This window comes from Neovison vison, chromosome 8, assembly GCF_020171115.1.
Source record: "Neovison vison isolate M4711 chromosome 8, ASM_NN_V1, whole genome shotgun sequence".
NCBI lineage: Eukaryota > Metazoa > Chordata > Mammalia > Carnivora > Mustelidae > Neogale > Neogale vison.
The window spans coordinates 135,807,672-135,815,782 of record NC_058098.1 but is presented as its reverse complement, the minus strand read 5'-3'; positions in this window follow the sequence as shown (position 1 = coordinate 135,815,782).

The window sequence follows — 8,111 nt, the reverse complement described above, 5'->3', positions numbered from 1 at the left end:
CCTCCTGAGAGCTCTTTAATAAATCACATCCTCATCTTAGTTCTTATTTCTAGAGAACCTGGCCTAAGAGAAACAGCTGAAGGAACACAAGGGAAGGAGATTCTTTTGCCTAGGAGCTCAGAGGAGTCTTTCTGGGGTTAGGTCTTAAAGGCTGACCAGGAGTTGATGACAGGAAAAGTTAATCTATGCTGAAGAATAGCACAAGCAAGGTACAAGAGTCATGTAATCTCTCTTGAGGATACTAAGCTATTTTATTTGGCTGGAATGCTAAGCATGTGGGCTGGGGTGGGCTGTGGGTGGTAGGAGCAGTAGGTGGACACCAGTTTGGGAAAGTCCAAGTTTACGTCTGAAATAACCCTGTTCACAGGTCTTCCCTTGCTCCACTGCAGTGGACTTGGATGTGAGGGACCACCACTTGGGAATTAATTGCCTTAATCGATATAAAAGACATCCAATGCTGTACTCTAAGTCAGCACAAGAGGTAGGATATAAAACTCGTGTTCCCAAATTCAAGTCCAAGGCTTTATCCATTGCTCATAATAAAATCCTTTGATTAATAAAATAATATTTTTAACCCACTCCTAAGGTGTGGAGATGGACATATCCTGATTCATCTGTTCTTCTTGTTCTTGTTCTTTTTTTTAAAAATAAAATTTTTAAAAAAATTATTTATTTGAAAGAGAAAAAGAGAGAGAGAGAGAGAGAGCATGAGAGGGGAGAGGGTCAGAGGGAGAAGCAGACTCCCCCTGAGCTGGGAGCCTGATGCGGGACTTGATCGCAGGACTCTAGGATCATGACCTGAGCCAAAGGCAGTTGCTCAACCAACTGAGCCACCCAGGTGCCCTGTTCTTCATGTTCTTAAATCCTTCTTTCCTCCTAACAGTTCCTATCAATTAATGGTAATTCAGATTCATTGCATATTTATTTAGCCTTACTGTATGTCATGTACAACTACCCAGTGAAGCCTGTGGTATTATTTCCAAGTTATAGATTTAAAAAATAGAGTTCCAAGAGGCCAAATAATGCCTGCCTGGAGCAACCCAGGATTTTTCCACTTTGCTACTAGAGTACATTTCCCCCTCTATCATTTACTTTCTGTTGTGTAATAAACAACCCCAAATCTTAGTGGCTTAAAATTACAACAATTTATTTGATAATTCCCTAGATTGGCAATTTGGGCTGGGCTCAGCTGGGTGGTTTTTCTGTGGATGCTGTCTGGTCGGGCTCCTGCATCTGTGATCAGCCACTGGTGGACTGGAAAGGTCTGTTTCTGGCTCATGGCTCGGGTGATGAGGGGTCACCTGGTTCATGTCTCTCTCATCACACAACAGACTAATGCCGGCTCTTTCATGCTATGGTCATCCTCATATTCCAAGACCAGTAAGTTAAGACAAGCTTCAGGGTGTAAACTCCTTATAAGCTCTCTTCACCACAGAGCGGCTCACATCCGTCTGGTCAAGTTGTGTGGCTAAGCTCAGAATCACTGTTAAGATACCACCAAGCACGTGGCGGCAGGGAGGGAATAACGTGGGGCAAAATTTTCAACCTGTCATATTCTATTTTCACTTGATCTTAGCCAAAAGGCCGAGAAGCGATGTCGTATTCTATTTTCAAAAACTATTTTTTTATTTTAAAAATGCATATGTATATAATATATATTATATATGATTAATATATATTAGTAAATATATGAACAGATTACATATAATAATCTATAATGTATTTAATAAATCTATAATATATGATAATATATTTTATATAATGTTAGTTTGGAAAATGGGAGAAATACAGAAAAATCTAGAGACAGAAAAAAATTAATCCATTATGCACCTTTCAGAGATCATCATTGTCGGCGTTTTCTAGTGTATTTGCTCCTGTCTTATGAGCTTATGAGTGAGCAAGCATGTGACTGTGTATGGATATGTTTGTATATTTTCCTTCAGGAGAGTTGTAACAAAGCTTGCCTCTGAACTGACACTGTATTATGAATATTTCCCCACGTCATCATATAATTCTTTTAATGCTCTATTTTGCTCCTTGTCCTGTTTTATCTAACCTTGCCCTGCCTTATTATTTTATTTTGCTCTTTGGTTTGCTCCCAATTCTTTTTATTATTTTTTGTTTTTGGTGTTGGTTATTATAAACAACATTGAAAATTCTGGCATATAAATCTTTACCCCCATTTTTGATGATTTTTCCAAGACAGATTCCCAGAAGGGAGTGACTGGATCAAAGACGACCGTGTTCATAGGGCTTTTGATACATTTTGTTAAATTGCTTTCCTAGAATTTTACACAGCACACTCCACAGGGAAAAGCCCTGCATTAGGGCCATCTGAAGAGCACTCAGTATTATCTTAAAAAGATAAAAAACATCAATTAGGTGAAAAATGGTACCTTATTTTAATTTGTATTCCTAATTCCCATTACAGATAAATGCTTTAGACATGCTCACTGACCATTTAGAGTTCTGTGAATGCCCTTTTCCTTAAAAAAAAAAAAGTACATTTTTAACTCAATTAGTGTGAATCATCCTGTATTAATGTGATTGACACAGTGTCATCGAAGTTAAGAATATGTTCCCCTTTAGGCTGTCATTTGCTTTTTAATTTTGTTTGGGGAATTTTTCTTGACATGTAGGGGTTTACAATTTTTCATTGTTCCATCTATTTTTCTTTCTTTTTTCTGCATCAGCCTTTGCTTCTATGTTTGCGATGTCATTTCTGATCCATCTCTTAAAAAATGTGAGATGCATCGGCTTTTGTCACTTAGCAGCACCGCGTTCGGAAAGGCTGTCTGTCTTTGGAACTGGACCTGACAGGTGGAGCTGATCTGTGTGCTGATTTCCCCTCCAGCTGAGCCCTTGTGAACTGCCCCCAGGGTCCCTGTTTAACTGACACAAGGATGATCAGCAAAAGCCCTGTAAGCCCATCAGGAAAACTGCGCCGCGCTTCAGCCCACTTCTTTGCTTCTCTCCCTTGACCCCAGCCCCCCACCCCTCTGACCGGAAGGCGGGATCTTTTATAAATAATCCTAGTGGGACTAATCACCCGGGAACTCCAACGACCTGTGCTGCATAAGAGGTTGTCTTCCCCGTGTGTGAATTGTCATCCAGGGGCTGACACAGGGGACACAGGAGTGCTTAGCGGGTTGATGAGCAGGGCTATCCAGTTTGGCTCCTGTAGCCGGAGTGTCACAGCGCCCTTGTGAAGTCATGCAGTGTTTCTGGATGAATGACACCATTTTCAGTTTGTCCCTGAAAGAGATCAAGCCAAGATCGCACGCTAAGGATGGAAGGAAATGCAGGTGCTGTTGTGGCTTCTCTTTTGTGTCTATGGAAACCTAAGGTGGATTTCTTAGTGCAGCTGAGTGGTCGCAGTGGAAAAAGATGGGAGATTCAGAGCCATTTAGAATGGGGCTATGTCCTGTCACCAGTGGAAACCACAGTCCGGCTGTGCCTTCCTCGGAGAACAGTTCTGAGGCGGGAATGACATAATGTAGATAATGTATGGAATCAGATAATAAGAAAATGGCCGGCACATAACAGGTTCTCAGGAAATGGCAGCATTTTTATTAAAAAAAAAAAAAAAAGAGAGATGATCTAAGTAGGATAATGATGGTTTAGAGGTTTGGGCAATTCGTGAAACATTCCAAGAATCGTTGTCAGGGACCTGTTACTGAGCTTTTCCAGGAGGATGAGGTCAGGTGATAGGTCAGTGGTGATGCAGAAACACAGGGTGAGGGCCACACATGGTCACCAAGCCTCGACTCTGCATGAAAATGTGCCACGCTATGTGTTGGAGCGCGATGCAAACCCCACCTGAACTAATAAGATGAGATCCCGGGTGTGAGAGAAACTGCATCTCAGTGGGAGGGGTCTGTGGTCTCAACCGTGCTGAAGGGTGAACCCCGTCTTTCCAGACGGTAGGGCTCCTTAAGTACAAGTGCTTGGAAAGCTCTGGGGAATGTTGAGAAGCTTCCCAGCGGGGAGCGGAACCTGCTGGTCAGCTGTGCTGATTCTGGTCCTGGAAGAACACCCCCCCCCACGGCCCCCCACCATCGCTTCTGTCCCGGCATGAGCACTGTCTTTTCAGACTCATTGTGGGGGTCCCTGGAGCGGTCCACGGACTGTCTCTTGTTCTTCTGGGCACTCCATAGCGTCACTCTTCCCTAGATGCTGGAAATTAGGTGTGTCCATGTGACTGGTCCAGGACGATACAAGGTGGGCAGAGGTGACGCGTGTCACGTCTAGAGCAGAAGCCTCAAGGGCCAGTGTTCACTTTGCCATTTTGCTTTGGCCGGTCTCAGCCATGCTGGAAACGGGGCTGGAGCTGCTCTCGGCCTGCGTCCCTGACCAAGGATGATGGACAGTGGACTTTTTCAGCTGGTCATGGTGACAAGTTGCGAAAGTCTTTATTGTTTTAAGTCTCTGAGCATTTGGGACTCTTTCTTCCTGTTATTGGGGCAGAGCTGAGCTTAGTCTGATGGATCTACCCCTTGAGGGCACATACTGAAAAGCAGATGTCATCCCTTTGCCCACACAGCCTTCCCAGGGCTGTGGTCCCTGCTGACACTCGGATTTGCTTTATTTCAGGGGAACAGTTTGTTCGCCTGGCCGTGAAGATTCAGGCGTGAGAGTGACTGAGCTGTGACCTGCTCCCACGGGCACTATGGCCCCAGCACTGGTTTGACTAACCAGGCTAATGAGAGGGAAAGGCAAGGAGAAACCTTCATTCAGTATCTACAGTGTGGTAACGACTTGACTGGGTGCTTTCTCTATATTCTTTCTAACGATCCTGGCAAACTATGAAGTCCTTATTATTCCCTTTTTATAGATGAGAAGATGGTTACTCAAAGAAGTAACTTATTAAAGCCACAAGCTAGTAAGCGTCCAAGCGGAGACACAAACTCAGACTTGAGAATGTGAACTGGGGAGGCAGAATGGGTCTCATTCCCATGCATCACTTACATTTCTCCAAAGTGTTGAATCTCATCCCATTAGATCCAGGAAGCATTTTCTCACAGCGCAGTCTAAAAAGGATCTTGTCTCCCACCTCTGCATCGCCAGTAGTAAGTGTTTCCCTTCATAGCTCTTGTTTCGTATCTGTCTCTCCCGTTATGCTAAAATTCTAGCACGGAGAGGACTACACTGTCTCATTAGCTCTTGGGTGCCCAGGACCTGCTCAGCGCTGGCACGCAGGAGGCATTTAGTAAATGGTTGCTTTGTCAATAAATACACGCTTCTGTGTTTTTGGAGGAATCTCAGAGCAGAGCAGTGTAGGGATTAAAAAGCACAGGCGGGAGCCACACACTCGGATTTGAATTTCAACTTTGCTACTTTGTAGCTGGATGACCTTGGGAAAGTTCGTGAACGCCTTGGTGCCTCATTTGCTCATCTGTTGAATGAGGATAATATTAGCAACTTTCCTCATTATGGTCATAAAGATTGAACGATGTGTAAACAACCTGTAAAGCACTTTGAGCTGTGTCTGGCACCCAGTAAGTTCTCAGTGAGCTGTTTGAATGTGTGGGTGTGAGGGACGGTGCCCAGGTTATGTTTCCTGCAATACTGTTACAGCCTGTGAGGAAAAGGAAAATGCTACAGTCTAGGAGAGACCGCAGTGTCTGACATAGTGTGGTACAGTAGAAGAACCATGAAATTTGCATAATGAGGGACCTGGAATCCGTTGTAACTTAGTGAGTCAGTTCTGTGACTTCCTGCCAGGGGTGATAGACTGAGTTGCTATCCTCCCTCTCCACCTGCAAATGTATATGGTGAAACCTAATCCCCAAGGTGATGGTATTGGGAGATGGAGGGGCGGTTTAAGGAGATTGTTAGGTTATAAGTGTGGAGTCCTCCTGAATGGAATTAGTTACCTCCAGAAAGCTCCCTCCTCTCTTCCATGGGAGGACACAGCAAAAAGACAATTGTCTTAGAATCAAGAAGAGAATTCATGTCAGAATTTGAATCTGCTGGCAACTTGACCTTGGACTTCTAGCCTCCAGGAATGTGAGAAGTCCATTTTTGTGGATTATAAGGTACCCAGCCCCTGGTATTTGTGTTATAGCAGCCCGAACAGGCGAAGACAGCAGGTGATGTGAGCAAACACATTATCCACTCTGAGTTTGTTTTCCCCATCTGCATTAGCAAGCACGTGGACCAACATTGCTGGAAGGGAGCAGAGACCGGGAATGACAGAGAAGCGTGCGTCAGTATGTGCATGAGGTGAGTTCTGGTCTATGAAAGCCTCCCGCACAGTCAGGCAGAGTGTGAGTATCTGTAAATGATGTCTGAATAAATGTGTGAGTGAAGGCTGATTTTGCTCAAGAAATGCAGAGAAGAGGTAGACATTGCCCATTCAGCTGAGGACTTAACAAGCTCATATCGGGGTGAGGGCAGGAGAGATTTTGGAGGTGACAAGGATTTCTTGGTGACTGGCTGAAGTTCTGGCATTGAGAATCACCTTTTGGTGATTTTGCCAGGCATGCAGGGTTCATTTTGCCTCCCTTATGGGGCATGCCCGTGCATGAACAGCTTCTCGCTAACATGCTATGACACGAACCCGTCACAAGATCAAGTCCTCCACTTACTATTGACTGTGTAGGAACAAAGAAAGAAAAAACATTGCGCCTGAGAGATTCCCCTAATGGCTGCAGCATTTGGCTTACTGAACATGACTGAATTAATTCATTATTCTCTTAGAATACGAATTGAATCTATCGACCTATGGCTTTGTCATGCTTGTTTTGGAGTTGTGCCAATTGGTTCCAGTCATTCTGGGAGGAAACAGTTGTGAGCCAGTCTTTCGCACCTCACCTGCGCGGCTGAACCGTGGGTGGTCTTTCTTTCCAGTTGAATAGATTAATCTGTTTTTTACATACAAGGAATCATGAGCTGAAACATTACATCAAACTGCGAGTCTGCACCCGACACCATGAAATATCAGCTTTATTAGTTCCATTCTCCAAGACATTGTGAAATAATGAGAAGCATATTGTGTAACCAAGATATGGCAGATTCCAATGTGTACATTTCCAAGTGACCTTCTTGGTTTTCTAACTAAGTGTAAATTAGTTAGTAACAATGGAGTTAACGAAACTATTATTCACTCAAAACAACATGGCTATTATTCACTTAATACAAAGCCACAAGATGCCTCTGGTATACAGAGTACATTATGGGAAATTATGCAATTGCTAAACTTCTCTGAAGCATTGGTTTGGAAATTCAGGAAGTAGAAGCATCAGCAAATCTACATTTTAACTAACCTCAATAGTGATCACAGCGAAACTCTTTTGGTAATTAAGGGGGGGCGCATATTATTATTTGAAAAACAAGAAACAAAAAAAAGGTTAATAAAGTTGTCAAATTATCTGTCCCTCATTATAATCTGCTCCCCACTTTAGAGACACTGTGGGGAATTACGGATCAGATTCTTGTGAGCAAATGTGACATTCCTTGAGAAAATGAAGAAAGTGGTTTGAGGTTGTCTGGACTAGAGAGTACGTTCCCTTTCCTGGTCAAGGTCATCCTAGTGCCATGATAAACAAGGTAGAAGTGTCTACTTCTACTTCTGCTTCTACAACTCAAAACAACTCAAGTGTCTACAGAATTTTGCCTGATCAGAACTTGATCTTAGGTACCATACTTACTCAGAGGCATCTTCTATGAGCTGCCAGGTAAGATGAATGCAGATACTTAATTTGGGAGGAGATTGAGGAGGAAAATGAGGGGAATATTCCTAGATTAATTAAAAAAATCTCTTCTATTATTTTACTTTTTATTCCCCCCCCCATAAAATGTAGGAATATTGTAGTTAGAAGGAACTTTACATCATTGAATCCAACCTAACATTGAATGTTCTCTAGAACATTCCTGACTCACTGGTCTTCTAACCTTGACTTGAAGTTCAATGCTGGGAGCTCAATAGTCTTTATGGAAATATTCTTCCCTGGTTCATCTCTCTTTGGCTGTCAATTTCTTCCTTTCTTATGTTAAAATTTAGCTAAAATTCATTTCCTTGTAATAAACCTTTGGTCCTAATTCTTCTTCCTGGTCCCCCACCCATTCTCCAAAGGTCTCACACCGTGTCTAATTCCTCCATGGGACAG